Below are 25,106 nucleotides of genomic sequence, written 5' to 3' on the forward strand. Positions count from 1 at the left end.
TGATACCATGTAATGAGATATTGCGGAAATATAAAGAGTGCATACAAGCACATACAACAATGAATAAAAGAGAAAATATCACAAGTCCACGAAGGGACAATACAAACACAAGCCTTTAAGAAGGCAACAATATACAAAGCCTCTTATTGAAAAGAGAGAGGAGCTCTCCAAGATGAAAATACACAAGGGGATCACCCCTATTTATACAAGAGAAGGAGGAGGAAAAAAGAGGGCCAAAGGGCCTCAAAAGGAGAGCCAAAAGGGGGCTCCCATAGAGTCGTTGGGAGCCCCCAACGGTCACATTTGTGACCGTTGGGGGCTCCAACGACTTCTATGTTGGAGCCCCTTTTGGTCCTCAAAAATAATAAAAAAAGAAATGAAAAAATAAAAAATAAAAATTACATTTGTTCAAAAAAGAAAAAATAGTTGTTTTCTAAAACAACTGTGAAATTACAAAAATACCCCTATCGGGTATTGATGTAATAAACAGAATATATATATATATATATATATATATATATATATATATATATAATAGGTACATTTTAACAGTTGTAGCAACAGGTACTGCAGATGGGTAGCACGCCATTAGCACCTGAGTTTTTGTTGTATTATGAAAATCGTGCTATGTTACATCTCTATCATTCTAATATAGCATGGAAAGAACAAGCACATTGAAATTGTCTGTATTAATTCTTGAAGAGTGAAAAGTTGTGCATCGGTAAATGAATAGTATGGCTAAATTAAATGGTGTTATCATGGTAAAGTTTGTTCATGGTAATATCCTGAGTCAGGGTTTGCATATTTCATGTCATATGTGGAATAGCCATCTTTAATCAACCTTTTGCTTCTTAATTTTTCTCAAATTTACATATTCATGTAGAGTATTGGTGTAATTATGTATTAGGAATAAGGGTTAATGCAGTATTTTTTTATCATTCTTGTAGGTTTTAAGTCATTTTGACGAGTGCTTGAATCCAGATCAGATTGACTGGATCACTTTTATTATTCTTTTACTGTTGGATATATATGGATTATTGATTTATTGTTTTCAATTTCAAAGTCAATGAAAAACATGTTCTGCCTCCACAAGTTGTCTTATGGTTTGATTATGGTGTTTGATCTTACATACTTCCATTCTCTCCTTGATCTCTTGAAGTGACTTTGCTTTATGTGAATTCTGAACTTAAGCATGATAAAAGAAACAAAAGAGATACTTATAAGTATAAATTAATATATAAAAAATATATTATAGGAAAATTCTTGAATTCATATTATAAAAATATATAAGTTATAATATAAAAACATATTATACAAAATGTATACCAAGCATGATTGAGCTTATCATCCCTATTAAGTATGAATTCTTTGATATACCGAGCGTGGACACACCCAGGCTCAGCTCATTTACTCTATCAGAAGAGTGGGGCAACTAGTATGTTGCAGCTAGTTGTTTAAAATTTTAAATAAATATCATTATTGCTAGAAACAGTCGGCCAATATGAATTTTGTTTTTCTTCGTTGCTATGTTATATTTCTTTAACATTTTTTCATAAATGCAAACTTTTGAAAGAACTTCCTTTTTTTTTTAAATTTTGTCTGCTTTATCATAGTATATTATAGAATCATAGATCTTTCACCTCCTTAAATGATGTTTATTTATTTATTTTAGTAATTGGTAAATTATGAGTAATTATTTGTGTTCTTCACTCTCTTAATAATAGCTTTTTTAAAGTGTTTTAGGTTGATTCTTATACTTTTATGATGCAGGTATATTTGCATGTTCTTTGATTCATTAATGACCATCCCAAGCTATGATCACGATAATTATGATGACGATGATGATTCTTTGTACAATTTTGAGCATGAATCATCTAGTGGTGTTGGGAAGGGCAAGAGGTCTTCTGCTTGTCCATATCAGTTTGAGGACAGAAACGAAAATTGTTTTGATGAGGAAGATGAAGAAAAATATGACTTGGATGACTATTATTCTGAAGATGATGAACCACCTATCATGCATAAAACAACAGTATTATGGTGCCATGTATTGAAACAAAAGAAGAATCGGCAAGGAAAGCAAGGTGGAACCCAGGTTTTTATGTGCAGGCACTTGCAAAAATATTTATCATGGGTCATATACTCGAGGTTTTGCACATCTCATGGGATCTCCAAAGGGACAAAGTGTTGGGATTGCCTTTTGTCCTGTAGTTGCAAAAAATGCAGAATTGGCAAAAAAAATTAAGAGGCAAGTTCGCCGAGTGGAGGTTTCATCAGGTGCATTTGAGTTGAGGAGATCAAGAATTGATAATCCAAAGAAGCCTATTAGTATGACTACGTCATCTAGTGAAAGCCGAAAAACAGTTGATATTCGTGATACCTTTAAAAAGGTAGAAAGAGATGATGTAGATCACAAAATTATCAGATTTTGTGTGCAAATGGCATACCTTTCAATGTGCTTCGATCACCATATTGGGAAGAGATGATATCTACAGTTAGTAAAGTGCTTGGATATAAACCCCCATCATATGAAAAAACGCGAACAACGTTGCTTGACAGTGAGAAAGAGTGTGTTCACATAGAGTTAAATGAATTTCGAGAAAAGTTTGAGGAGTTTGGAGTTTCCATTGTCTCAGACGGTTGGACAAATATCAAGAACAAACACTTGATAAATATACTTGCCTCAAACTGTTTCGACTCGATGTTCTTATATGCAAGCGATTTTTCTAATGTGCAACAGTCAGCTGCAAACACTGTCAATGTGCTTCGATCACCATATTGGGAAGAGATGATATATGCAGTTAGTAAAGTGCTTGGATATAAACCCCCATCATATGAAAAAGCGCGAACAACGTTGCTTGATAGTGAGAAAGAGTGTGTTCACATAGAGTTAAATGAATTTCGAGAAAAGTTTGAGGAGTTTGGAGTTTCCATTGTCTCAGACGGTTGGACAAATATCAAGAACAAACACTTGATAAATATACTTGCCTCAAACTGTTTCGGCTCGATGTTCTTATATGCAAGCGATTTTTCTAATGTGCAACAGTCAGCTGCAAACATTGCCGAGTTTTTGAAGACGGGATTTAAACTTGTGGGGCCTTCTAATGTAGTGCAAGTGATTACAGACAATGCAACAAATTACAAGTTAGCATGTGAAGAATTAAAACAAACGTATAAGTATATTTTTTTGTCACCTTTTGTTGTGCATACACTTAATTTGATCTTCAAGGATTTGGCACATGAGTTTCATTGGTTAGGAGAAACATATTTGCAGAGTAAAGAAATTGTGAAGTATATTACAAATCATTCAAAAGCACCAGCAATCTTTAGAAGCAATGAAAAATTAGAGTTAATAAAGATTGCAAAAACAAGGTTTGCTTCGCATTATACTACTTTGAAGTGTTTGCTTGATGTGAGGGAGAGCTTGAGGCTCACAGTAATTTCAGATAGATGGAGCAAATAGAAGCAATCATGCACGGATGAAACTATGAAAAAAAGGAATGTTACAACAGAAACAACTGTTCTTGATGAAGAATATTGGGATTCTGTTCGCTTAGCATTATTGATTACCAAACCCATCTATAAGATGATTAAATTTTGTGATCAGGAAGGCCCTATAATTGGTGAAGTGTATGAAGGCATGGACAACATATGTTGGGAGAAATCAAAGACAATCTAAAAGGACAACAAGATTTGTATGAAAAGATTCATAAGATTGTCTCAAATAGATAGGATAGAATGAATGTGCCTCTCCACAGTCTAGCCCACATGCTTACTCCAAAATATTACCAGTCAGAGTATCTCAAGATCCCAGCAGCAGAAAGAGTCAAACGAGTTTCTCCTGGTAAACATTTTATTCTATCTATTTAATAAAGTTTAAAGTTTAATGATTTAATTTTTTTATTTCATTTGCGCTTTATTGTTATAGTTACTAAACATTTTTTTTTGCAAAAAAAGATAATGATATCTTAGATGGTGCAATGCTCGCGCTTGAAGTGATATCTGCTGAAAATGAAGAGCTCTTTACACTTTATAGGTCACAACTTGTGGCTTTTGCATCAAGAAGTGGAAGATTTAGCCGAAATGCAGCAAGAATAGATGCATTGAATCCTACAATGTTGGTGCTTAATTGGTGGCGTTTTTATGGTGATGATGCACCTGAGTTGAGAGCATTAGTCATTAAGGTTTTATCTCAACCTATTAGCACATCTTCCGCAGAAAGAGTGTGGAGCATCTAGATTTACATTCACAATGTTAAAAGAAATAGGCTCAATGAAGATCGTGCTAATACCTTGGTGTATATTCATTTCAATCTTCGATTGATTGACAGGTATGATTAAATCATGTTGTACTTTTGTTTTGGTATTTTTTTCTCTTTTTCTATCATTCATATTTTATATTCTTGTTATAAAAATGTGCAACAATCGCCACAAAAGACCTAGTCGAAAATGGGATATCAATCCAGAACTTTCTATTGTAGAAGAAAATACGTTGAGATTAGAGGACATGCGTTGAAGAAATTTGGATGATAGTGCACAACAATCAAGCACTATTTCTAAATTCAAACATAAAGATGCACAACCAAGAGCTCCATTACTTCCAATAATCATATGTACAAATAAAGTTGAAGAGGATACAAATCAATCCAATAGAGCTAGTAAAACTGCAGATATACAGGAGCGACCATTAGTTCCTCAAGGTCGGATTGATCGTTTCTTTAGCAGGAGACCTAGGCAAGGTATGTTGATATTGTGTTTTTTATATTTTAAATTATTGTTTTTGAACATTTTAATTTTTTAACGTATGTATTCATTATAGGAAATGAAGGAAAGAGCAGAAGACATGGTCGTGGAGGACAAGAAGCACGTGATGATGCAGAAAGTTCACGATCTATTGCTGACTTGAAAGGAAAGAGAAAGATGACAGATTAATGAACTCTTGAAATATTAATTATTTTTTTGATGATGTAGTTGGAGTAGTCCAACTTAAAAACTTTTATGTTACTTTTTTGTCATGGTCATGTAATATTTTTTTGGTATACTTTTATTTTGAATCTTGCATGATGAAGTGAAGTACTGGATTATGTTAATTTTAAGTTAAGAGTTTAGAACTTTGTAGCTTATAATTTACAATTTAGAAATTTATACCTTAAAAATTTAACCATATCTCTATGTAATTTTTGAGTTTATTGATTTCTCATTTTCTATGTTGCAGAGATGACAAGATTTACAACAATCACAACATCAAATAATAAGTCATTTGATTCTTTCGTTAAAAAAGGTACGCTTTTTAATCAAATTTATTTATTTTCTCAATGCATTATTTAGTGCTTGCATGCATTTGTTAAATAGTTGCAACAAGAATGTGAATTATGATCTTCTCTTGATGTATGATTTTTTAAATGCTTGACAGTTGCAATATGATGCATTTGTTAGATAATTACAACTTATATTATTTATTGTCTATATACATGTTTTATTTTGTCAATGATGACATAAATCTTATTTTTTGATAAAATAAAAATATATAATTACATTTTCGCTTCCCTTTCGATTCTTATTTGCTTCTCTTTCGCTTCTCAATCGAATCCTATGTCGCTTCCTTCTTCGCTTCTTAGGTCGCTTCTGATTCGCTCCCTAGGTCGCTTTCGAGTCGCTTCTGAGACGCTTCCCGCTTCCTAAAATTTTAGAAGTGCCTCGCTTCCCGCTCTCGCTTCCTCGACTGGCAACTCTGGGTTGAAGTAGACCAACGGGATAGATATCTTTCATTAACTCAACACAAATATACCTTGGATTTATTGGAAAAGGCAGGTATGAAGGATTGTAAACATTTGTCCACTCCTAGTGTATTGAATCATAAGCCCAGTGCTCTAGATAGGGAGGCATATGGAGATCCCAGACAGTATCGCAGCCTTGTGGGTATGCTTCAATATCTCGCTTTCACCAGACCAGATATTTTCACTAGATCAGATATTGTGTATGCAGTGAATCAAGTCTCGCAATTCATGCATGATCCACGCACAGAACATATGAATGTTGTCAAGAGAATTCTTCGATACTTAAAGGGAATACTTGGGGATGGCTTAGTTTATCATCAATCTAAGACTAAAGGAGAGCAACATAGACTAATTGTATCTGCAGATGCTGATTGGGCTGGAGATCCGGAAGACAAAACGTCAGTGTCTGGCTATTGTGTCCTTATTGATGGAAACTTAATAGCATGGAGTAGCAAGAAACAACGTGTAGTTGCACGATCCAGTACTGAGGCAGAGTATCGGTCTATGGCAGCAGCTACAACAGAGGTTACAAGGCTGAGACATCTTTTAGTAGAATTAGGAGAAACCATTCTACCCACTACTCTTTTATGTGATAATCAGAGTGCCATCCAGATTTCCTTAAACTCCATTCATCACAACCGTACAAAGCATATAGAGATTGATTAACATTTTATTCGGCAAAAGGTAGAAGATAAGGAAATTGAACCTGCTTACATTTGGACGGCTGATCAGGTGGCGGATTTGTTCACTAAAGGTCTCACCAGCATACAATTTTGGTTCTTGAAGAGCAAGTTATCCATGGTACATGACCATGCACAACTTGGGGGAGGATATTAAGATTGATTGGACCATTGTGCCCATTACGAGTTTGAGTCTGGACCCGAAATTCATGTATTCATCCAAAAGTCATTGTATTGTTTGTATTGGGTCTGGATCTGACATAACATAATATAATATCCAGACCCAATCTGATTTTAATATAAATATAACATATAGGGCACGATCCTTGTATTGAGGATCGTACCATTTGTTGTTGCCGCCTCTCTCCTTCTCACAGGTATCCTCTCTCTCCTTGGCATCAACCGAACGCCGATGGACAAAATCTTTCAGGCAGCCCATCAGCAACTAGTTGGAGTTATCCTTATCATGTACAACAAAAAATATAAAAAGATAAAAAAACAAAAAATAAAAGGACACAACCATCCCCTAATAGGCTAACCACTATTACAAAGTAAAATGACCGAAATACCCCAGATGGTTATTTCAGTTCATATATATACCTCAAACTCACAGTGTAACAACTGAAAGTTTGCCAAGAAGTGAAATCTAGGTGACGGGAAGGCTTTAGTGAAGAAGTCTGGTAGTTGATACTCAAATGGTACATATGGCAACGTGATGGTCTTCTTTAGAAATTCTTCATGAACGTAGTGGCAATCCATTTTTCATGAAATGTATAATTTCTTGCAATGTAAATTGTGATCTTGTTGTCATAACATTCTCGAGGGTTCTGCAATGTGAACTCCTAAGTCTTTTAACAATCGTCTCAACCATACTAATTCCGATCTAGTTGTCACCATATCATGGTACTCTGCTTTAGTGGAAAAGAGGGACACCTTCTGTTGCTTCTTGCATCTCAATGAAATTAGAGAATTACCTACAAAAATACAAGACTGAATGGTTGAGCGTCTATCAATCACATATCCCCAATCATAATCAAAATATGCAATAATTTCTAATGAGAAAGATAATAAAAAAAATAGATAATTAATAGAATTTCTAATATATCTAATAATCCTTATTATAGCACTCATATGTGTTGTAGTGGAAGCATGCTGAAATTAACTTACAAAATGAATAGCATGAGAAATATCAGGACGAGTAATAGTGAGTTAAAATAAAGCTCCAATCATTTGTCTATATGTAGTTGGATCTTTTAGAGGTTCTCCATCATCTTCTTCATCTTTGCATTGATGACCTTTGAAGTATCAACTCATTTTTTATTTGAGTCTTGATCGTTCGATGATCTCTGTTGCATACTCAGTCTACGAAAATAATTAACCATGAGGTGAGTAAGCCACTTTTATTCCAAGAAAGTACCGTAAAAAACCAAGGTCTACCATCTAAACGTTGTCTTTGAGCACATCCTTGATATGGTTAACTCCTTGCTTATCACCTCTTGTGATAATCTTATCATCAATGTAGAGAAGTAATATTATCATTCTTGCATTAGAAGACTTAACAAACAATGTAGTGCCAATATAACAAGATTTAAAACTAAGTTGTGTTATCACACTATTGAATCGACCATACCAAGCCTTGAGAGCTTGTTTTAGGCCATACAAAGAAGAGTTTTTTCATGTGTTAAACTTAATCCTTGTAAGAGATCCATGTAAACTTCCTCATTGAGATTACGATTCAAAAAAATATTTTTTATATCCATTTAAAAAATAAGCCATTTTTAATTAATGCAATAGAAATAAGAGTTTTTATAGGTAGTCATGCAAGCAACTGGGGCAAATGTCTCATCATAATCTATTCCACATTCTTGATTATATCTTATGGCTACTAGTCTAGCTTTATATCTTTCTAATGTCTCATCACTTTTAGTTTTAATCTTATCGACCTATCTTCATCCTATAGTTTTTTTTTCTTTGGGTAATGATTGAATTTCTTAAGTTTTTGCCTTTTTTAAAGCTTCTAATTCATCATTCATTAATCTAATTCATTCCAAATGATTTTTTGTATCATGATAAGACGATGGTTCTAGATACGAGTACATAACCATTAGACATGCTCTATATTTGAGTGCAAAGGAATCATAGGATACAAATCTACTAGAAGCCTTTGAAATTCTCATGGATCTTCTATGGATCTTCTAATACTATAGGAATCTAAATCTTAATTTTGAGAATATCTTTCTAAAGTACATGGAAGATGGTCTTCGATACATCGAGTATAGATTTGAATTTGACTATGAGGTTTGTCTATATTATCAAGACCCTCATTCTCATGCATAGTGAGTGTCCTTGTTGTCACTCTCGTGCACATCATGAATGCCATCACAACTTACATGCTCATTGGCAAAGTCAAAAAGAAATGAATAGTCAAAATGCTTTTGGATTTTGCTTTTCCAAATCCATTTTTGTTTTCAAGAAACGTGACATTTCTTAAGACAGTTTATTTCTTTTAATTTCATATTTATGTCTTTTTTTTTATTTTCAGCATAACCTAGGAAAACACAAGAAATAGCTTTTGCGAAAAGTTTGTCATTTTTGTTGGTAAGGACAAAACATTTACAACCAAAGACTTTCAACCTTCGTGTGTGTTTTTAGTCCTTTGTTGACATTGAGATTATACTCTTAATCTAGTCGCTAATATACTTAATTTTGAGTGTCATTATATGTAGACAAGAAATATTTATTCACACCTTCATGTGTGATTTTAGCTCATTGTTGGTATTATACTCTTGATTCAGTCGTTCATACACTTGATTTTTTATTGCCATTATATGTAGACAAGAGATGTTTATTCGCACATTTGTGTGTGATTTTAGCCCTTCATTGGCATTATGCTCTTGTTTTAGTCGATGATACACTTGTTTTTACGTGTCATTATACGTAGACAAGAGATCTTTATACACACTTTTGTGTGTGTCTTTGGCCCTTTAGTGACATGATGATTATGCTCTTGTTCTAGTCATTGATACACTTGATGTTTGAGGTTTGCAAGCTTAAGAGGTGATTGCTTGTAGTGGTTAAACTAGTGTTTTAATTTGCAAAATTCATTTATTATGATGTATGAGATTTTTAAAATCTATTCGTAATTTTTCTAAACTTATTTTATCTTTTACGAGAAATGGTTGTTGAAACATTTTTATGCATTTTGCATTGTATATGCTTTAGTTGGATGAGTTATCCCATGATTAATTGTCTTGCATAATTTGCAAAAGGTTATGTTTTTCCAAGCATATATTCAGTAAACAAATATATATTCTTTTTTTCTTGTGTTGCACCTTGTATTGTCTTATAGCCGACTTATACTTATGCACTTTTGTGCTTGTATTGTGCCTTTGTATCTTTGTGTTGTCCATGCTTGGACATGTATATGCTTTTGCACTTTGTTTTTTGTAATTTCACATATTTTGTTACATGCTTTTCTAAGCATTTCATTAGTGAAATCTCTTATGTGTATGCCCATAGTGTCTATTGTGTGTATTTGACACTTGGTATTATCTTTTGAAAATTTAATGTTTATTTAACACTCTTGTCTTTTATGTACTGTCTTGCGATTTTAACTCTTTTGTGAGTTCTTTCTTTAATAATCATGTCTTTTATGTGACAAATATATATTATTCACTTTAAATAATGCATGTTTTTTTAAACGATAAAAGTTTATCTTATTTGAAATTAATGTTTTGTTCTCTTTAAATGATGTTAAATTAAATAGTTTTTATATTATGTGCTTGGCCATCCTCTCTTCATAATATATAGCTAATATAATTATCCTTTGAAATCTTCTTAAGATATATTTTTTGTATAGTTGGGTGTTTTGTTAGCTCTATTTGCAGGTTTTCAAGGATTGATGATGATTAAATATCTCGTGTAATGGAGCATATGATAGAGCACCTCTTGAAGGAAGAGGTGAATGAAACAAAGATAAGACATGATATTTTATGTAATGGGTTGCTTATTTGTAATTGCAAACTTACAGTGAGATACTATAAGTTTGAGGGGGGGAGGTGTTAAGATTAAATGTATATATACGTATATACATACGTATATATGTATATTACTTATATATATAATATAGTATATACATATATGTTCACATGTATATGTATATATATTTTTATATACACACAATATATATATCCAATACATATATTGGGGACTAAGTCAATCCCAACAGCTAGAATTCTAGCTGTTGGGAGGTTTCTCCTGTTTTGGCGATTGAGAGGACTTCCTCTCCTTTACTTCTTCCTCTCTTTCTCCTCTATAAATAAAGGATGTGTATGTGTAAGGTCGAAAGAGGATGAGTAGTATTAGGGTTGTTTATTATTATTTTTTGAAGTCTTGTAGTGAGGCTTGAATGTAATTTAATTTTGTATTTCTTTTCATGTCCATTATGAATACAATTATTTATTTACATTTTGATGTGTAGCTTTAATTCTCAAGTTTGTTGTTCAAATGTATAATGTTTTGAGTCTTAGAGACTATCATAGAGTGCATTGAAACTCGCACCATTCTGTGACAAATTCAAAATTGTCTATAACATAGAGATTTCCTTTATGGTCTCGCCCAATCAACTTCTCAAACTGGAGATCAGTTGAAAACAAGATTTTGCATCCATGATCCGCAATTTAGGAAACATATAAGAGGTTTAAATTTATTTTTGGTACTATTCTAATATTGGGTACAAAGAAAGCTTGATGTTTTTGGAATCGCAATCCAAGAGCACCAACCTTGCTCTGATACCATGTAATGAAACAAGAACAAGAACAAATGAGTGTCTCTTATAAGCTTACAAGAACACAACCAAATCACAATGAACCAATAATGTGTCAATGCACATCACCCACACAAGGGTCAAGAAGACTAAAATAAATGCTCTTTGTATTATAAATGTTTGAGAAATCATAGAGAAATACAAGGGGAGAACCCCTATTTATAACAAGAGAAAGGGGCAGCCCAACTAGCTTTTGGGCTAGGTCCCAACAACCACATTTGTGACCATTGGGAGATGTCCCTTTCATGTACAACAAAATATAAAAAGATAAAAACAAAAAATAAAAGGACACAGTCAGCCCCTAATGGGTTGACCACTATTACAAAATAAAATGACTGAAATACCCATCAGGGGTATTTCAGTTTACATCATATGAACATACATATATGTTGATGTTCTGAAAATAAACACAGAAATCGAGGTAGAGAGAGGGAGAGAAAGAGAGAGAGACGACTGCTTAGAGAAAAGAAAACTCGTTGCAATGGATTAGGGCTAATCTCTATATTAAATAGAGATAGTCCAAGGAACAAAATTACACTCAGGTCCCTCATTAAATATTAAGATTCAAATAACCTCTAGATTAGAAAAACTTATTTACTAAAAGCCTCTTAGTCTCAACACTCCCCCTCAAGCTGGAGCATAGATATCAATCATGCTCAGCTTGTCACAACATTTTGGAGAAATTTGATCTCGTCAGGGCTTTGGTAAAAACATCAGCTACTTGATCTTCGGAAGATACATGATCGGTGCAGATATACCCAGCCTGAACCAAGTCGCGAACATAGTGACAGTCAACTTCAATATGTTTAGTCCTTTCATGAAACACTGGGTTGTTGGCAATATATGTAGCAGCCCTATTGTCACACATCATCAACATAGGTAGGGATACTTTCTCCTGAAGCTCAGTCAAGACTGATTTTACCCACATAATCTCAGCTGCAGTATGGGCCATTGCTCAGTATTCAGATTCAGCACTCGACCTGGCTACAACAGTTTGTTTCTTACTCCTCCAGGTAACAAGATTTCCTCCCATAAACACACAAAATCCAGATGTTGACTTCCTATCTTCAACAGATCCTGCATAATCTGCGTCAGTGTAAGCAACAACGTCCAAAGATGGATTTCGTTTAAACAACAGACCTTTACCAGGAGATGCCTTTAAGTATCGAAGAACCATCATAGTTGCATCCCAATGAACTTTTGTAGGTTTGTCCATGAACGGAATGATTTTACTCACAGCTAATGAAATGACAGGTCTAGTAACAGTCACATATAGCAACTTACCCACCAAGGATCTAAAGCTGGCACTGTCCACATAGTCGGACTTCTCATCGAACATGTGAGTTTTGGGATCCATTGGAATATTAGTTGGCTTAGCTCCTAGCATTCCAGTCTCTTTTAATAAGTCCAACACATACTTTCTTTGATACAACACTAAGCCCTCTCTGTTTCTTGCAACCTCGATACCCAGAAAATATCGAAGGTGACAAAGATCTTTAGTAACAAAGTGCTTCTGAAGATGATCTTTTGTTGCAGAAATATCTTGGGCACTGCTCCTTGTTAATATGATGTCATCGACATATACCACCATAACAACAATTCCAACACTGGTTTTCTTGATAAACAAGGAGTGATCTGAAGCTGACCTGACAAATCCAAAACTCGACATTACCTCAAATAATTTATGAAACCATGCCCGCGGACTCTACTTCAGGCCATAAATAGCCTTCTTCAACTTGCACACCTTCTGACACTCCCCCTGAACCTCGAAGCTTGGGGGTTGTTGCATGTAGACAGTTTCACGCAAATCCCCATACAAAAAGGCATTCTTGACATCCAACTGAAACAGGAGCCATCCATGGTGCACAGCAACAGAAAGAACGAGACGAATAGTGCCAAGACGAGCAACTGGGGAGAAAGTTTGAAAAAAGTCAACACCATAAGTCTGAGTGTAGCCTTTTGCAACCAACCGGGCTTTGTATCGTTCAATCGACCCATCCAAGTTATATTTAATGTTATATACCCATTTGCAGCCTACAATATCTGCATCTGTGGGAGGATCGACCAAGTCCCAAGTGCCTCGAGACCATAGGGCATCCATCTCATCACGCATAGCCTGCATCCAGTTGGAGTCGACTAGAGCTTGACTGTGATGAAGCAGAACAGAGGAGGCAGACAGAGCAGAAATAAAATTCTTCATAAATGCCCCAAGATTAACTTCTGATACAAATTGCGAGATGGGATAAAGAGTGCATTGTCTCTTTGCCTTGAGCAGAGCAATGGGAAGATCAGCATCAGATGTAGGGACAACAGTTTGCTCAGAAATACTTACTTGAGGAGAAGGAGGTGATGGCGGCATGGAGGTAGGAGGTACCCTGTGAGTGTATACTATGGGAGGGTTTCGGAAGCGAGGCACACCCGACGCTGGAACCAAGGACTAAGGAGGAAGCGACTCTAAGGGAAAGGGAGGAATCGACAGAGGAAGGATATCACCAAGGCTCTCCTGTAGTCTTGGAGTAGTACTTGAAAAATAAGGAATAGACTCAAAGAAGGTAATGTCCGCACTAACATACTCTTTATGAGATATAGGGTCGTAGCAACGATATCCTTTTTGGTTCTTAGGATACCCAAGGAAAACACATTTAATAGACTGCACAGCCAGTTTATCTCGATCCGGACCCAGCTTATGCACAAAACACACACATCCAAAAACTTTAGGGGGGATAGGGAAGAGAGGAGCCTCTGGACGGAGAATTTGAATAGGGATCTGGTCTTCTACAGAGCTTGACGGCATGCGATTTATAAGAAAACCGGTTGTCAAAACCGCATCGCCCCAGTATGAAGCAAGCATATTATATTGAATCATAAGGCACCAAGCAACATTAAGGATTTGTCTATGTTTCCTCTCAGCCACCCCATTTTGCTGGGAGGTATGGAGGCATGTAAATTGAGGTTGAATCCCATTAACATAATAGAATTGAAGTAAGTCTTTGGATTTGAACTCAAGAGCATTATCAATGCGAACAATTTTAACACACATCAAATTGAGTTTTTATCTCTGCAATTAAAGATTTAAGAATGACAGGACCTTGAGACCGATCTTTTAACAGGAACACCCACGATAACCTTGAGAAGTCATCAACAATAACTAGATAATAACGACACTAAGACCTATTCGGAATCCTACTCGGACCCCACACATCGACATGAAGAAGATCAAACAACCCTTGACTTGACGGACTCTGACTAGAGGGGAAAGAGCTTTGACAATGTTTTCCCAATTGACATGTTTCACACTGAAAAGAAACTGAGGGAGGTATATGAGGAATGACACGACGAAGTTTTGTCACTGGAAGGTGACCCAAATGATGATGCCACAATAGAGGACTTGAGGATGATGTAACAGCAAAATAGGCCGAAACTTCTGGTTGGTGTAGGTAATACAGACCACCTTCCTCATAGCCACCACCAATCCTTCTCCCCGTCAGCGAGTCCTAAAAGGTGCACCCCATAGGATCAAAAATCACTCTACAATTCAAATATTTTGTCATTCGACTGACGGATAATAAATTCTGTGGAAACGAAGGAGCATGAAAAACATGCGACAATTGAAGAGTAGGGGTAATAGACATGTTTCCTTGCCCTACAATTGGGGAAGAGCTACCATCAGCAAGACGTACCCCTTTTTGACCAGTCACAGGTTTTAAACTCAAAAAATTACTCGAATTTTCCCACAAGTGACCAGAGGCTCCAGAATCAATGATCCACCTACCACCTTGACCAGATAGGCCATCACCTGCCGAGCACACAACCTCCGCATCAAAAGACTTCGAAGTGGATGATCGTAAAGCAAGGAGCTCGTCATATTCAGCCCTGCTAAGAGTTACATAATCATTGGAGGAATCTGCATCTGTTTTAACCACTTGAGCCATAATATAAACTAATTGGCTTGATTCACAAAATGCAAGAGCAACCACACGCGCACACCCACAATCAACTACGAACCTGACTATATCAAGTTTTGACTTCACCAATGAAATCTGAGAAACACGACCTTCGACTATTCAGATCCAAACTTCAAAACTAGTTTTAAAGAAACTTGACCAAAACCTTCCACCTCAACCACGGATGGTTATAGGTTGCAAATCAAGATCACACATCCAACACGATATAGCGTGTTATAACCCCACGTCAAGCAAGTCCACGACTACACAAGCTGTCACACCAGAAATGAAGTCTTGACAGCAGTACTAATTGAAATGAATGTTTCCCCACAGCAGCAGTACTAATTGAAACAAAACTTTCCATAAGCCAATACTACGACTAGCAGCAGTACCAACAAAATTTCACAACACAGCAACATATGTTTCCACACAGCAGGAATCAAGCCTGCGGCTTTAAAAAAACTGTTGTTAACAATTTGTTTTTCACAGCACTCCTGCTACAACTAAAAAGAAATATTTCACGACACAGCCTGTTGCTCACGCCTGCTGCTTCCACGAACAGAAATTGCTGTTAACATTTTGTTTTCACAACACTCATGATACCAACTGAAAAAATTATCCATAACACAGTCCACGAACAGAGAACTGATATTAACATTCTGTTCTGATCACGTCTGAAATCAAACAACTCGGTTCCACGAACACAGCCTGTTGTTTCCACGAACAGAAAACAAAAAGATTCCACGACACAGCAGGAATCACGACTGCTGATATTTATGTTCTGAGAAATGAACAACCAAATAAGATCTGAGAGGAACTCGGCACTCAGATTCACTAGCAACGACAGCATGTTACAAAAAAAAAAATATTTCACGATATAGCAGGGAATCACGTCTGAAATCAAACACCCAAATGGATTTTAAGGAGAACTCGGCACCTAGATTCACGACCCACGATAACATGCCCACACAGATGCATAGAGATCACGACCGCTGCTCCCATATAGATCACGACATCCAAAACTTTCATTTTGTTGTTGGAAGAAGATTGATCACGCTCCCAAGATCAACTGCTCTGATACCATGTTGATGTTCTGAAAATAAACACAGAAATCGGGGTAGAGGGAGGGAGAGAGAGAGAGAGAAAGAGAGAGAGAGAGAGAGAGAGAGAGACGGCTGCTTAGAGAAAAGAAAACTCGTTGCAATGGATTAGGGCTAATCACTATATTAAATAGAGATAGTCCAAGGAACAAAATTACACCCAGGTCCCTCATTAAATATTAAGATTCAAATAACCTCTAGATTAGAAAAACTTATTTACTAAAAGCCTCTTAGTCTCAACAATATATATTAATATATATATATACATATATTAGATACACAATCTTAACAGGTACAACCTTTTGATGAGAAAGATATTTAACAACCATGATCGGAGATTTTAAAAACAGAGAAAAGATTTAAGTTAAGTTTAGGAACAACTCTAATTTTTTGAACAAAAAAAAATTGAGGTGCTTTTAATTTTTAAAGAATTTTCATCAAGGTAGAAACATAGTTTAAGATTGAATTAGTGCAAATGGATTTCTCATGAGGATTCATATGAAAGGATGTGCCAGAATCAAGAATCCAAGAACACACCTAGAGGAGAAGAAGAAGCAATGGTGGCCCATGATATAGTTGAAGTCTTGAGAATTTAATGGAGTGCCTTCGTTAATTAAGATACAGTGTCTCTAAGATCTCGATTTTTTGTTGTCGCCGTTTTTGGAGTGGTTTCGCCAACCGAAGCAACTTTTTTCTTTAGCTTTGGACAAACCGGTTCAATGTGACCAGGTTCATTACAATAATGACAAATAACTTTTCTACCTCTACCATTGATGTTTTGTTTTCCAAAGTGTAGAGGTTTATAGCCCTAACATTGTTACCGGGCCTAGAAACGGCTAATACTTTGTCTCCTCATCTTATCATCCCAAGACGAGTTTTTTCTTGGCATACTTCGACAATGAATCTTCTAGAGAAAGAAAAGTTGATCTATGGAGGAGAGATGACTGAATTTGCTCATATTTGGGACGAAGACCATGAAGGAATTGGAAAAAATGTTCATTTTTCATTTGTTGTCTATTAAGTTCCACGTTTTCAATAACAACTCATTTAGGTTCAAGAAGCGCAAACTCATTTCATAGAGGAGATAAGGCACTAAAATAATCTCGTACATTCATATATCCTTGCTTGGTAGTTCTAATTTTTTTTTTTTTAAATATTGCCTAGCAAGATCTTTTTTAATGTACATGTCTTTCAAAAAAGACTAAGCTTCATTTGTTTTTCTAAATTTTGCAATGTTGGCACATATTTTAATATCAACATTGTTCATGAACCATGCAAGAATTTTTGCATGGCTACTCTTCCAACTTCTACTTTATTTTGATGCTCACGAATAACTTTTGCACCAGCATCTCCTTCTAGGGCTTTTTCCATACCTTCCTCAAGCTTTGTGAGCTTTAGTTGTGGTTCTGAAATGGTCCCCATCACATATCCCCGCAACTTCTTTCCTTTAAGATTATTTTTCATCACAGAGACCCATATCTTGTAATTTGTTTCATTAAGCTTAAAGGAAAGATCTATCTTGGATTTGTGTTCCATCTTAAGAAACAAAAAGATTCAAAGAGAAGGAAATATACTACTAGAGTATTCGCAAGAGCTACGAACACTTTGAGAATCCTTCTTCCACGATAAAATGATGGCCACCTCCAAAGGATCAAAAAGCACTATGGCTTTGAAACCATGAAATGAACTGAGTGGGAACCTTCCAATAAGAATGATTCAATCACGAACACATGATCACTAAGCAACTATGTCACATGGGTGCGGGTGCGGGTGCGACACGGGTGCGGCACAATTTTAAAATTTTTGGACACGGGGACTCGGCAAATATATATATATATATATATATATATATATATATATATATATATATATATATATATATTTTTTTATTTTATTTTTAAAATGCCACAACACAGTCTGTGTGACTGTGCACAGTCCACAGCACTGTGACTGTGCACATTCTGTGACTACAGCACTGTCACAGCATTGTGCCTCTTTTTATATATATATTTTTAAATAAAAAATATAAAAATTTGGTTTTTTAGGGACATTTTTGGACTCGGTCAAAGTTGACCGAGTCCAAAATGTGGACGGACTCGGCCTAGACTCGTTGACCGAGTCCGACTCGGCGTTGACCGAGTCCGACTCGGCGTTGACCGAGTCCGGCCCGAGTCCGAAGTCGCACCCGAGTCCGCATCCGTGTCGGGGCGTGTCGACTCGGGTGCGGCACCTCCTTAGCCGAGTCTGTGTGACATAGCTAAGCAAGAATATGATACACAATGGCCCAACACAAGCACAAAAGTGCTAAATAGTCTCAAAAGACGCAAAAACACATAAAAAAATATTTATTGATGAATAGCTTTTAAAAAAGCTTACTTTACAAAAGGCTTTATTTATATACAAGCGAGACCTAAGGGAGCCCCCATTAGAGGCCCAACATCTATAATGGGTGCAATTACAACACTACACATTAAAAGAAGGAAAAATACAAGAGTATAAAAGAAAAAAGAAGAAATTAAATCCTAAAAGTATAGATTCTAAATTACCAAAATTGTTAAAAATAAAATTGTATCCAAATACCCAATAAGGGTATTTTTGTCTTTTATCATATAGTACAGTCCACTAGGGACTGAAATGTAATTTAACATTATAATAAATAAATAAACTGTCATACAGCTTAGGCACAACAGTCATATTTATGACTGTTGTGCACAACAGTCAAAAACAGTCATAATAATGATTGTTGGAAGGTAGTCCAAAGAGTTGGACTGCCTCCCATGTGTTGGAGTGAGGCTCTATAAATAGAGACTCACTCCCTTGTTATTCCTCAATGCTTTTAGAAGCATTTGAGGGTTTTCTCTAGAGTTTTTTCCCATCTTATAGGCTTGTATGCCTCTTGTGTTGTTTGGTATTTTTATCTCTTTTGAGATTGTATTTGGTCCATTAGTGACCAACTTTAAGTGAGTTTATTAAAGCCCTTTGTTGGCATTGTGTTTGTTTCCCTATTGTTCTATTGTACCTTGTTTCATTACATGGCATCAGAGCAAGGTTCTTGAAAGAAGGAGAATCTCGTGAAGGAAGTGTTCTTCGATCATTGATCATTCCATATCTTCTCTAGTCTAAACTCAAGTATTCATTATGGGAGAAAGAGAGTTCGCCACCGTCATCACCTACAAACTCAATGAAAACAACTACTTGATGTGGGCGACGGCTATGGAGAATCATATCAAAGGAAAAAAATTGTGGGGTTTTGTTAGTGGTTCTACTAGTGAACCACAACTCAAATTGACTAGAAGAGAATGAGATCAAGTCAAAGCCTTGTCCGAAGAAGAAAAAGAAAAAAGCCTTGGAAGAATTCCAAAATAAATTGGAAGATTGGGAGGCAAGCAATGCACAAATACTCTCATGGTTTATGAATACCATCGAGTTCAAGATCGCCACCAATATCATCAAATTCAAGAAGGCATGTGACGCATGGAGCTTTCTAAGAAGTACTTTTATCCAAAAGGATATGGCTAGACTTTATTATCTCCAAGATAAGGTACGTAATTCAAAACAAGGAGATAAAAGTGTAAGAGATTTTTACGGTATTTTATCTCCTATTTGGGATGAATTAGCCATGTTGGAACCAAAATGGGAAGGTTCGGCTATTGATATGAGAAGGACCCAAATCGAAAGAGAAAATCTTTTCTCCTTTCTTTATGGCCTTCGACCGAAATTTGAGCAAGTAAGATCTTCCTTACTTCATAGGACCACTTCTCCTTCTATAAGTGAGGCCCTTGCTCAAATTTGTCAAGAAGAGACAAGACATGGAATGCACAAGTCTAATGATGAGGTCCTTGCCATGGCAAGGCCCGAAAATTTTGTGAAAACATATAAACCACCTCACTTTTAGAAGAAGTTCAATGGAGAAGGACACAATGGAGGAGGATACAAGGGAGGATACAAAGGAAAAATTATTTGTCATCATTGTAAGGAACCCGGACATATAAGACCGGAATGTCCCAAATTTAAAAAGGTGGCCGCCTTAAGTGAAGAACCTCAAGAATCAAGAAAATGGGGCAGCTTCAATGAATTAAATCTTGCTCAAATACAAGAAGCCGTCTCACAACTTCTTAAGGCTGCACCTTCTACATCCGGAGCTGCCATCTCTTCCTCGTCTCCTCTAGGTAAGACCTCTTGGATTCTAGACTCAGGTGTTTCTTTCCACATGACTCATAATGAGTCTCTATTATCTGATTGCACTAAATCATATTTTTCATGTGTGTCAACTGCCGATGGTACCTCTTTAAAAGTCAAAAGCTTAAGAAACCTTGATGATATTTCAAAATAATTCTTTGTTCCAAAAGTGAGAGTCATTCCCAAACTGGATTTGAATCTTTTTTCAGTCTCTCAAATTGTTGACTGTGGTTGTAAAGTATTCTTCTCATCTAAGGCGTGTTGGGTGCAGGATCTCCAGTCAGGGAAGCTGATTGGGCAAGGCCATAGACGAGGAGACCTTTACTACATGGATTTCCTGTGTTTACCAAAATACTCGTTTTGTAATCATGTCAAAGACATTAATATAGATCTTTGGCATAAAAGATTAGGACACCCAAGTATATCCAAATTATCTCTTTTTCCATTTTTGGAAAAATTTTGTAAAGATAAAAATTTTGTATGTGAAGATTGTATACTTGGAAAAATGCAAATGATACCTTTTGGGTCTAGAACCTCTGTGACACATAAAATTTTTGAATTAGTGCATTCGAATGTGTGGGGTGCCGCCCCTGTTATGTCAAAAGGTGGTTATTCGTACTATGTTACATTTATAGATGATTTTAGTAGACATATTTGGATTTACTTTCTAAAACTCAAATCCGAAGTTTTTCATGTTTTAAAAACTTTCATAATCTAGTTAAAAATCAATTTAAAACAAATATTAAAGTCTTCCGCTCTGACTCTGGGGGAGAGTTTCTTTCAAATGAATTTCAATTATATCTAAAAAATCATGGAATTGTGCATCAAAAATCATGCCCTAGGACACCTCAACAAAATGGGATTGCTGAAAGAAAACATCGTCATATCATTGAAACTACTAGAACCCTACTTATTTCAAAAGAAATTCCAAAGCAATTTTGGGCTGAAGTTGCCCTAACCGCAGTCTATCTGATAAATAGAATGCCTTCTCAAACTTTGGAAAACAAGTCTCCTATTGAAAAACTCTTTAAAATTTCTCCTGATTTAAAAAGGCTAAGGGTATTTGGTTGTAAATGCTTCGTGCTTCTTGAAAAATATAGCAAACTCTCTCCTAAAGCCATAAAATGTGTCTTTCTTGGTTATGCTGATAATCAAAAAGGATATCGATGTTATGATAAAACAAATGATAAACTCTATGTTTCTAGAAATGTTACCTTTCTAGAAAATGACAGTGGATTTGATTTTGAAGTTCCTAAGAAAGAATCCGAGTATGCTTTCTTATTTGATTTGTTACCCAATAAAGGTATTAGTAATGATATTGAAACCTTCGAGTCTATTAATGACTCAAGTAGTGAACCAACTCAAGATCTTCTTCAATACTCTAGACGAAATACTGGGGAGCATCCATGTGCCCTTGACAGATATAATCAATTAACAAATACTGAAGAAACTAGTGTTAGAAGGTCAGAACGAACACATGGGCCTCCAAGTAGGTTTGTCTCATATGGATCCTTCTTACCAAACTACAGGGCATGTCTTCTAGCCATTCATTCCTATCATGAACCATCCAACTATAACGAGGCCAAAAATATAAACGAATGGGTTGAAGCCATGAAAATTGAATTAGATGCATTACACAAAGCTCACACTTGGGCAATTCAACCTCTTCCTATCGGAAAGAAGACAATAGGGTGTAGATGGGTGTTTAAAATTAAAACAAAAAGTGACGGGTCTCTTGAGAGATATAAAGCAAGACTTGTTGCAAAAGGATATTCTCAAGAATATGGTATAGATTATGAAGAAACCTTTGCCCCAGTAGCTCGTATGACTACAGTTAGAACTCTAGTTGCTATAGCATCCATTCGAAAATGGTCGATATATCAGTTAGATGTTAAAAATGCATTTTTGAACGGAAACTTAAATGAAGAAGTATATATGGATCCAACCCCTGGTCTGTCTATTGAAAAAAGGCATGGTCCTTCGTCTTCAAAAAGCCCTATACGGGCTTAAACAAGCCCCTAAAGCATGGTATGATCGGTTCAGTGGTACGATATTAAAACTTGGATTTAAATCTTGTTACACTGACACTGCTCTTTTTGTGAGATCTACAGGTACCTCATTGATCATTCTTCTTTTGTATGTTGATGATATGATCATCACAGGGAATGATCAAAAGAAAATTGAAGATATTAAAATTTTGCTTAAAAAATCTTTTGATATGACTGATCTTGGTTTTTTGAGATACTTTTTAGGAATTGAAGTAGCCTACTCACCAAGAGGATATATTTTATCTCAAATCAAGTTTGCAGCTGATATTGTTGAGCGTTCAGGAATCACGGACACAAAATATGCTGATACTCCTGAAGTAATAAATGCGAAAATGCGAGCTGAAAATGGAGTATTATTAGATGATCCAACCCCTTATCGACAACTTATTGGATCGTTGATGTACCTGTCCATTACAAGGCCAGATATTGCGCATGTCGTACATTCTGCAAGTCAATTTCAACATGCGCCCACAACCGTCCACATGAGTGCAGTATTAAGAATAGTTCGATATATCAAGAAAACTATATCTAAAGGACTATTCTTATCATCTTCCTCATCTTTAAGTCTTATTTCTTACACTGATTCTGACTGGGGAGGAGATCCCAATAACCGTCACTTAACTACTGGCTTTTGTGTATTTTTAGGTGATTCTCTCATTTCTTGGCGATGCAAAAAACAACAGAAAGTGTCTTTATCCTCTACGGAAGCTGAGTACAGGGCAATGGCTACCACAACCACTGAAGTTGTGTGGATGAGAGCACTACTTTCCGATATGGGTGTTGATGTCTCAGAACCTTCAAAGCTATGCTCTGATAATAAAAGTGCCATCTATATAGCCAGCAATCACACATTTCATGAGCGAACAAAACACATTGAGATGGATTGTCACTATGTTCGCGAAGAATATTTGAAGGGGACCATTACATTGCCATATGTCCAGTCCGAATTTCAGATTGCAGACTTCTTCACCAAAGCTCTTCCACTACCTCAATTTTTGTATCTTCTTAGCAAACTTTCGGTGATTTCCCTATAAGTTTGAGGAGTGTTAAAAATAAAATTGTATCCAAATACCCAATAAGGGTATTTTTGTCTTTTATCATATAGTACAATCCACTAGGGACTTAAATGTAATTTAACATTATAATAAATAAATAAATTGTCATACAGCTTAGGCACAACAGTCATATTTATGACTGTTGTGCACAACAGTCATAATAATGATTGTTGGAAGGCAGTCCAAAGAGCTGGACTGCCTCCCATGTGTTGGAGTGAGGCTCTATAAATAGAGCCTCACTCACTTGTTATTCCTCAATGCTTTTAGAAGCATTTGAGGGTTTTCTCTAGAGTTTTTTCCCATCTTATAGGCTTGTATGCCTCTTGTGCTGTTTGGTATTTTTATCTCTTTTGAGATTGTATTTGGTCCATTAGTGACCAACTTTAAGTGAGTTTATTAAAGCCCTTTGTTGGCATTGTGTTTGTTTCCCTATTGTTCTATTGTACCTTGTTTCATTACAAAAATGCCCCTAGTGGGCAAACCAAATGACCAAAATACCCCTATATTAAATGACCAAAATGCCCCCTGTGGGTAAACTAAATGACCAAAATATCCTTGTATGAAATGACCAAAATGACCCTGGTTGGCAAACTAAATTACATATATGTATTTTAACAGTGTGCACCCTAGTTATCATGCATTTGATCACTAATTAAATTCTATTGCTTATTTTTCACTCACAGTACTCAAAGGGAAGAAATGCTTTTTTAACATCTTGAAAATCACATCATGGAAGCATTCTTTCTTCTTCTTTGGATTTGACAACTTTCTCCAAGGAGAAAGCGCACTAACATTTTTCTCCTCATAATTTTCCTATAGAAATTGTCAGATTCGGTCAGATTTGACAAATTTCATGAAGAAAGCTGTTTAAAACAAAAGTTTTCTCCAAGATAAATTATTGGGTTTGATGGGAATGGATAAAAGAGCAAGCCCACAAGTTTTCTAACAAAATTTTCAATTATGACTTCTTTCTCTTGGCAACCAGAGGAGCTCTCTGAGATAATATGGTTGCGACATTGCATCTTCCAGATATAGAAGCTTTAACAATCAAATTTGTCAATTATTACCTGAGCTTTAGAATTTTACCACTAGTTTACTTGCAAGCTGTTCAATATGTTGGTTTCCACTATTTGATGGTCACTTTATAAAACACATTTTTACTATTTGTTTTAGTAATTTATTTTGAATTCCATGATGCCATTATGCATTCGTTCACTAGTTATTTCACTTGGCAAACACTAAAAAATAGTAGACTTTCAAATGTGGTCACCAAGGTCTCACTCTGACCATGCCTATATGCCTGGTGACCCTGGTTAGCTAGCCTTTGCCAGACATATTTAAATAAATGGGTCAAATGATGCCACAGGATATCTGCCTCTACAATTCTCATGATGATATAATGATATTACCAACTAAACCAGGTTCTCTGGGCATTGCAGCCCATGAACCACAACTATTTAGACATGGTTGTGGTGCTCAATTAGACTCTGCACCTGAACCAG

General features: G+C 35.8%; 1 protein-coding gene across 1 annotated transcript in view; it reads right to left on the bottom strand.

Moving 5' to 3' along the window:
• Window positions 1-25,106, bottom strand: part of LOC149812190 (isoprenylcysteine alpha-carbonyl methylesterase ICME-like) — a 48,148-nt gene that overhangs the window by 19,172 nt on the left and 3,870 nt on the right. The window lies entirely within an intron of this gene.

The sequence above is a fragment of the Nuphar pumila genome, chromosome 17, assembly GCF_984573655.1.
Source record: "Nuphar pumila chromosome 17, dmNupPumi1.hap1.1, whole genome shotgun sequence".
Lineage (NCBI taxonomy): Eukaryota > Viridiplantae > Streptophyta > Magnoliopsida > Nymphaeales > Nymphaeaceae > Nuphar > Nuphar pumila.